Below are 7,304 nucleotides of genomic sequence, written 5' to 3' on the forward strand. Positions count from 1 at the left end.
TCCATCCTTTGTAGGCCTTTCTTTTTAGCCACAGGAGGTTTGCTAGTTCCCTGGAGAATCAAGAGGGCTGCTGTGTCCTTTTACTGCCTTTCCTCCGAGATGGAATAGCATTAGCTTGTACATTGAGGATTGCTCCCTTGAGTAGCAACCACTCTTCCTGAACTCCCCTCCTCTTGGGGTTGTGGTCCTTTAGGGCCTCACTGATAAGCCTCCTGAGCTTGTCAAAGTCATCTTTCCTGAAGTCAAGGAAAGCTGACTGACTTGTCAACTTTATGGAAGATGAAGGTGATCAGCTTATGGTCACTGTCACCCAGCTTCCCTTCAATCATTACATCACTGATTAGGTTGTCCCCTGTTGCCAGTACCAAGTCAAGCAGCACTTTTCCTCTCATTGACCCGTAGACCTCTTGTGTCAGATAGAGGTCATCCATGCACGAGAGGAAGCTTTGCAACCACTTGGATTTAGCTGTGTGCTCTTCCCACAAGATGTCTGGGTAGTTGAAGTCTCCCATGACAACCATGGACCTGGAGTATGCAGCCTAGCCAATTCCCTGGTGAACTCCTGGTCAAGCTCTTGACTTTGTGTGGGAGGTCTGTGGTAGACTCCCACCATCGTGTTCCCTGTTCCATGTTCCCCACTGATTTTAACCCAGAGGGTCTCCAGCTATCCACCCTGGTTGCCAATATCAGCTTGCAGGGTTGTGTAGCTCTCCTGGACATAGACAGCTATGCCCTCGCCCCTTTTGTCTACTCAATCTCTCCTGTACAGGATATAGCCATTTATACCCATGGTCCAGTCATGGGTGGAGTCCCACCAGGTCTCCGTTATCCCTATCCTCCATCATGTCTTCAAAAGATGTTTACTGTGGAGATGCCTAATTAACTGTGCAATAAATGTCTTAGTATCTACACATGTGGCCCTATTACGTTGCACAAAACTAATAAAAAGGGAACAAGTTCTACCCTGCTCTGGAGTTTTTTGTGCATCAGAAGGGGTCACAAGAAAGAAATGAATGAACATCTCCCCAAATAAAAAATCCTTAAATTGGACCATAGCATGAAGCCTGCAGAGGCAAACCCAGAGGAAGAGTTTCTTAACACATTGAAGCCAAACAAGCATTTGAATTACCTATGCAGAATGTGACAGAAGTATAGCATACATATAATATATAGTGGGTCGATTGTTACTGCTCCTTTCTAGAACACTAGGGGGTGATGAATAGGTAAACAGAGAAGCTCATAGGAAGGGTTTCCCAACTGGGAAGTGTGGGCATGTGGAAAAGAGTGTTGCATATGTCATGGCATGGAAAAAAGGGTTTGAGCACAGTGGTATTAATTCATTCTGCTTATGTAGGACTAACACCTCCCTCCTGATTTACTGTGCTTCTTTGTGACTGGAATTTCTGGCCACCCCTCTTCAATACACAATGAATGGAAAAGCCTCTAGGAGTTACTTTGAATTGTAGTTGTTTTTACATCCCAGCATAGCAAGTGTTGCATCCCAGCCCCATGTGTATGAGCAGAGGAGGGATCTGTCTCTAACATAGGAATTAAAAACTAGCTAACAGATAGGGAAATCCTAAAAGTAATTGTAAACTGGGTATCACTGCTGAGTAGGTCTGTAATGGTGTCTTTTAAGAAATCCTTCTTGGCTCTGTGCTATACAGTGTTTTTACCAATGACTTGGAAGAAACAAAATCATCATTGATAACATTTGCAGCTTAGCATGAAGATTGGGGAAATAGTAAATATTATAAAAGATGGGTCACTAAAACAGTGATCTGGCTCACTTGGTAAGCAGGACACAAGAAAACTGGATGTGTTACAATACAGCCCAATGTAATGTTTAACGCCCCCAGGGAGAGAACATAGTTTTGAGGTTAAAATCCTATATTGGGTCTTTTTGTACTTCTCAGCTCTGTCACAAGTTTCCTGATGGAGTTTGAGCAAGACACTTACATCCAGATCCCCACAGATATTTAGGTGGCTAACTCCTATTTGATTCCATTGGGAGTTACATACCTAATTAGAGTTTTTGGCCTCCTATGAATTACTTTCCTGTCCCACAAAGTAGGGATAATATTACTACCTGAACTTACAGAGAGGTTATGAGAATGAAGAATACAGGCCACACTTAAAGGATTGGAAGCAGTGACTCTGAAACAGACTTGGAGATCACAATGGATAATTTGGTGAACGTGAGCTGTAAGAGTGTTGCAATGGTCAAAAATGTGATTCTTGGATGTATGAACAGGGAAAATCAAATAGAAGTAGAGAGGTTATACTAATTCTGTATTTGCCCCTGGTACAAAAGCTGCTGGAAAATTGTCTGCAGTTCTTGTAGTCACAATTTAAGGATATTGAAAAATGGGAGAGCCTTCAGGAAAGGACCCGGTGAGGAATAGTTAAAAGATTAGAAAAGATGCTGTTTCGTGAAAGACCCAAGGAGTTAAAACTATTTAGCTTATCAAAGAGAAATAAAGGGGGTGACTGGGACAGAGTCCATAAGGATCTATATTACAGTCTGCATGAGGAACAGGAGTTTGATAATGGAGAATTCTGCAACTTTGGGGAAAATGGTTATAAAAAAAACTGGAAGTTGAAACTAAACAAACTCAGACTAGAAATAAGGTGCCCATGTTAACAGTGAGAGAAATTAACCACTGGAGCAAATAACCAAGTCTTATATTAGATTCTTCATCACTGAACTTTTTAAAAACATGGTTAGAGTTTTTTTCTAAAACAGACACTTCAGTTGAAATGCAGACTGAGTTAGGGAGGTCCTCTCTCTTGAGTTGTGCAGGAACTTAGAGTAGATGCATACAGAAGAATAGGAATTTTAGTGCCCTGGGGAGGGAGCAGGTATCAAATCACAAGACAGCATTGTGGGAGGAGGGTGTCAGGTGCTTACCTCCTTGCACTGGGGTCACTACAGCTGCTACCACCTTAGCCAGAGCTCCCTGAACATGGACAGCTGGGGCAGTGTGAGCTCCCTGGGGGCTGCCTTTCTGGTGCCTCCTCTAAATCAGTACCTGAGACTGATGTCCCTCTTACCCACCTTCACTTAAGCTACTGCTAAATTCTGTGTCCACTTAATGCCCCTAAATGGCTTAAACACAAGCCTGCAGTGGCAATATTTGTCAAGGAGGCACAGCTGGATTCTTTGTACCTGTGGTGGGCTCACATCAACCTTTAGGCGGACCAGTCAGAAGTAAAATGGAGAAGGGCTCTCCCACCTTTAGTTTAATAGCCAGTGGCTTGAGCACTTGCCTAGGTAGTAGGAGACCCAGATTGTAGGATCTCCTCACCCAGAAAGGGGTGAGCCAGCATCCTCTATTTCCTACCAGGTTCATTGGTTAGGCAATGCCCAGAGCATTTTCTGGCTTTCCTCTTGAGTCTGGATAACCACATCTTTGCATTTAACATACATCGGATGAAAACATCATTGGGATAATTCCTACCCCATTAAGAGTAGGGGTCCAGGCTAGATCCTAGGGTCCCTCCCTTCCATTCCAGGGTAGCATCAATCCCACTAAGCTACAACCCCCCTGCTATAGTCACTTCCTTCCTCTTCCCACATATCATCCTCTCTTGATTGCACCATAGGCCAACTTTGAGAAGAAGGCTACTTTTCTCTTCCTCCTTCCTCCCCCCACATTCCCAGGTATGTTTTTTTCCTGTAACTAAAGTTTTGGGACTTACCTGGCATTTCATATGTACCTAGGAAATTTTTCCCCCCAGGTACATACTGAGCCTACTGAGCGCAGCCTATTGAGCATACTAAATAAGGAGGTTCTTGGCAAGCTTAGCTACATTGAAGCTATGGGCAAGCGTTACATTTGTAGTGCTATTTACACCCTTGTAGAGCTAAAAAAGTTGAGGGGACAGATGTGCATATTTCCTGTAGCACCACAGAAATGGCAGAAGCCCCACCGTGTTGCTAGATTAAACAGGAACTTCTCTTTAGCACTGCATTTTGTAGTACCACATGTAACATCTGTCCAGTGCACTATAGCTCCATAGGGCACCTCCTGGTTCTCCAGCATCCTAAAGTGCTCCACTGTCTCCAGCCTGCCCTCCAGAATGAAGGGGAAGGTGATGGCAGAGGGAGAGCAGAGTGGGCAGTCATTGAATACAGCCTTGGGGAAGCACAGCATATCCACTTTCTCCTGGGAATGGGTTGTCACTGTACACTGGACCAGGACTGGGTTCAGCCATGGGAAGCAGAGCTATCCTGGTGCCACTTAGACACATGACAGTGAGATAGGATGGCCCAATGGTCCTTATAATTTGAATTCGTAGTGTAAAACTAGAAGTATTTGAAGTCAAAGATATCATTTGTTATCATTTTAGATCACTTTATTGAATACATTTTTGAAGAAAGTCCTAAGGCTTTTGTATATGAGAGAGCTATTCTGGTTAAAGTTAAGGTGTTAACTTAAACTGCCACTGTTAGCACAAAACCCTGTGTGGAAGGGTTTCTCTTTAATGACAGCTTTTCTCGTTAATGTTAACATGATGGGGAATAGGTTAAAGCTAAACTGAAATAAATTGCTTTTAAAGTAAAATACTTGTCTAGGCAGGGGGTTTGCATCAGCCAAACTATATCTGTTTTAAAACTGATTTAAGTTAAACCACGGGTGCTTTATCATCTCGGCAAGCCTTGAGTTAGTGTACTGTGAGCCAACTGATCTCAGTTCAGAGTTGGGACTGCCCCCTATACCCAACCAGTCTGTATTATTTTCTAAGCTTTTCTTGCTGAGAGTGGATGAAGATATTTCAGCCTTAATCACACAGCTATTGGGACTGTTTAATTCCCCAGAAAAGAAAAAATGAGGGTCTTACAGACAAAAGATTATCAGTTCAAAATACAGATATTAAAAAAAATCTTAATTCCTAATCGATTTAGAAAAAACAGTATACTATTCATAGTTGGGTTCAGAGCCAGCTAACAGAACATATAATGGCTTAATGTGATCAGTCAGGTTTTTGTAAACCTGTTTTCAGTTTATAACATTTATATTGAGCCCTTTGTCTGCTAGTCTTCAGGTCTGCCTCCTATTTCATAATTCTTGTATCCAACAAAAGTGGAACAAAATCAGTCCAACCATTTAAACCCCTTTGACTTCTGTTTTTTATCTTACAAAAATTACTTGGTTTCAGGATGTTCTCTTTTTTATATTCAAAACAGCTTTTAAAAAATGGGAATTGCTGAGTGGAAGGTTAGATTTTGGAGTGTCAGGTCCCCAAGGAGAGGGATGGTCTTGAAGTTAAGGTCCTAGTAGATTGGGACTCAAACTTTCGAAGTCTGGACTTCCCAGCTCTGCTGAAAATGTCCCGTGTGATTTTGAGCTAGTCAGTCTCTCCTCTCCACATCAGCTTTTACCTGCAAAATGAGGATGGTATTATTACCTGACTTAAAAGATGGATAATAAATGTGATGGATTCAGATATACTGGTGATAGGGGAGATGCACAGGGCCCCCTCTACATGTGCAGGTAAAGGCACAATGGGATCTAATGCTTGATCCTCACATGCATGGCAGGAGGCATGATTGTGGGATCATAAATCAGATCCCATTATGCCTTATTGCTGGTCTTCCCCTACACCAACAAAAAGCAAGTTCCCACAGCTGGAAGCCCTCTCAACTGATGGTGCCCCATGCACCCCTGTAGCTGGAAGAGTCTCTCAGCTGCAGGGATGTATGCTGTATGTGCAAAACCAGCTATAAAGTTATTTTCCAGCAATAACTTTATAGCTGGTTGGACATTTTTTTAGACACCATAGTTAATTTGTGCATGTAGCCAGTCTAAATTAATTGTGCAGTTAACCAGCTAATTGCATAAGAGATGTAATATGTAGAGGGGGCCATAGTGGTTCATATTTACCCTTAGAATTGGTTGGGCAGCAGTGCTGTAAGCTCTCCCTAAGCACCCAGCTAGTATGCCCCAAATAAACAGGATTCAAGGAATAGATGGGCAGGCTGACAGCTTGCACTAACTAACTATAGCATTTCAGTTAGTTTCTTTTAGTTACTTCCTATCACAAAGTGTTGGGGCTGCTCTGTCTGCACCTAAATAGATACTTTAGTCTACCCCAGAGATAGCTTCATTTCAGTAGTAAGCTAAATGATCTATATGTATAGAGTGGGGTTTATACTAAAAATTGGCATCCTTCTGGATGAAAATCATTATGGAAATGTAAATTGTTATATTAAACCTATTTGCAAAACCTTAAGTCCCTAAGGCATACCCAGATGACTAATGACTAATGCACTTAGCTCCCGTTTTGTTAATTTGGATACATTTAGCCCATCTTGCCTACCTCCTTTTATATGTATTCATATAGCATGCAGTGTCATTAAAAGGTTTAGTTCGAGCTGTTATCTTTTGATCATTCTAGTCATATCATCACATCCAAGTGCGCATAAATACCAAATTCTGCATCTGGGTTACATGCAAAGATGCAAAATAGTTTTACAGAGGCACACTAAATTCTGCTATATTTTTCCATACCACAGCAGTTCAGGATATTCACTACTTATAACTGAATAGTAGTAACATTGAATGGCTTTTTCTGGTACTTGCACATTCTGTAATGTTCTTCCTTTAAAGGTTTTGCATATAGAGGATTTTTATGTTAAGTCTTGTAGTCCAGGCAGTAGTATCTGCCATGGGGTGGGGGGGGAATAAAACCCAAACCCTTATTTTTAGGAATAATATGTAGACTTTTAAACCTTTCCAGTGGATCTATTTTCATATGATTCCACAGATAAAGTCTGGTGTCTAAGCCCAAATCTAGTAAAGCACTTAACCTAATGCTTGGGTTTAAGTGTATGAGTAGTATTGCTGAAGTTAGTATGGCTAATCACGTAAAAGTGGTTTGCTGGTTAATCTAACTGTATAGAGTTTAAAGCAAACCAATAAAAAGCCCCTTAGAATTACCTAAAATATTTTTTCTGTCCAAAAATATATTTTGACATGTCAGTTACTTTGGATACTTTCCACGCTACAGACAGGAGGAATAGGATTCCTCCCACAGCACAAAATATAAGTTTAATTGGCTAGCTTTATCCAGGGTTGAAATCCACTTACCTTGCATAGGAGTGTGGCATCAGGCCACTGCATTACTATTAGGGCTGTGCAAAGCCTTGGGTGGTGATACAATTTGGAGGAGACTCGGCCTGATCTGGTGGCCCAATCTCTGAATCCGAATTGAATCAGGACCAATTTAAAGGTCCAAATCAATTCAAAGCTCTCCGAATCTTCGGAAAAGATTCAGAGAGCTTTGATGATTCGGGCAGT

At 41.7% G+C, this 7,304-nt stretch overlaps 1 protein-coding gene across 1 annotated transcript in view; it reads left to right on the plus strand.

The window, feature by feature from the left end:
• IFT140 (intraflagellar transport 140) overlaps nt 1-7,304 on the plus strand; it is a 275,996-nt gene that overhangs the window by 228,791 nt on the left and 39,901 nt on the right. The gene's annotated exons all lie outside the window — the stretch shown is intronic.

This window comes from Gavialis gangeticus, unplaced genomic scaffold (assembly GCF_001723915.1).
Source record: "Gavialis gangeticus isolate Ggan-Ray unplaced genomic scaffold, GavGan_comp1, whole genome shotgun sequence".
Lineage (NCBI taxonomy): Eukaryota > Metazoa > Chordata > Crocodylia > Gavialidae > Gavialis > Gavialis gangeticus.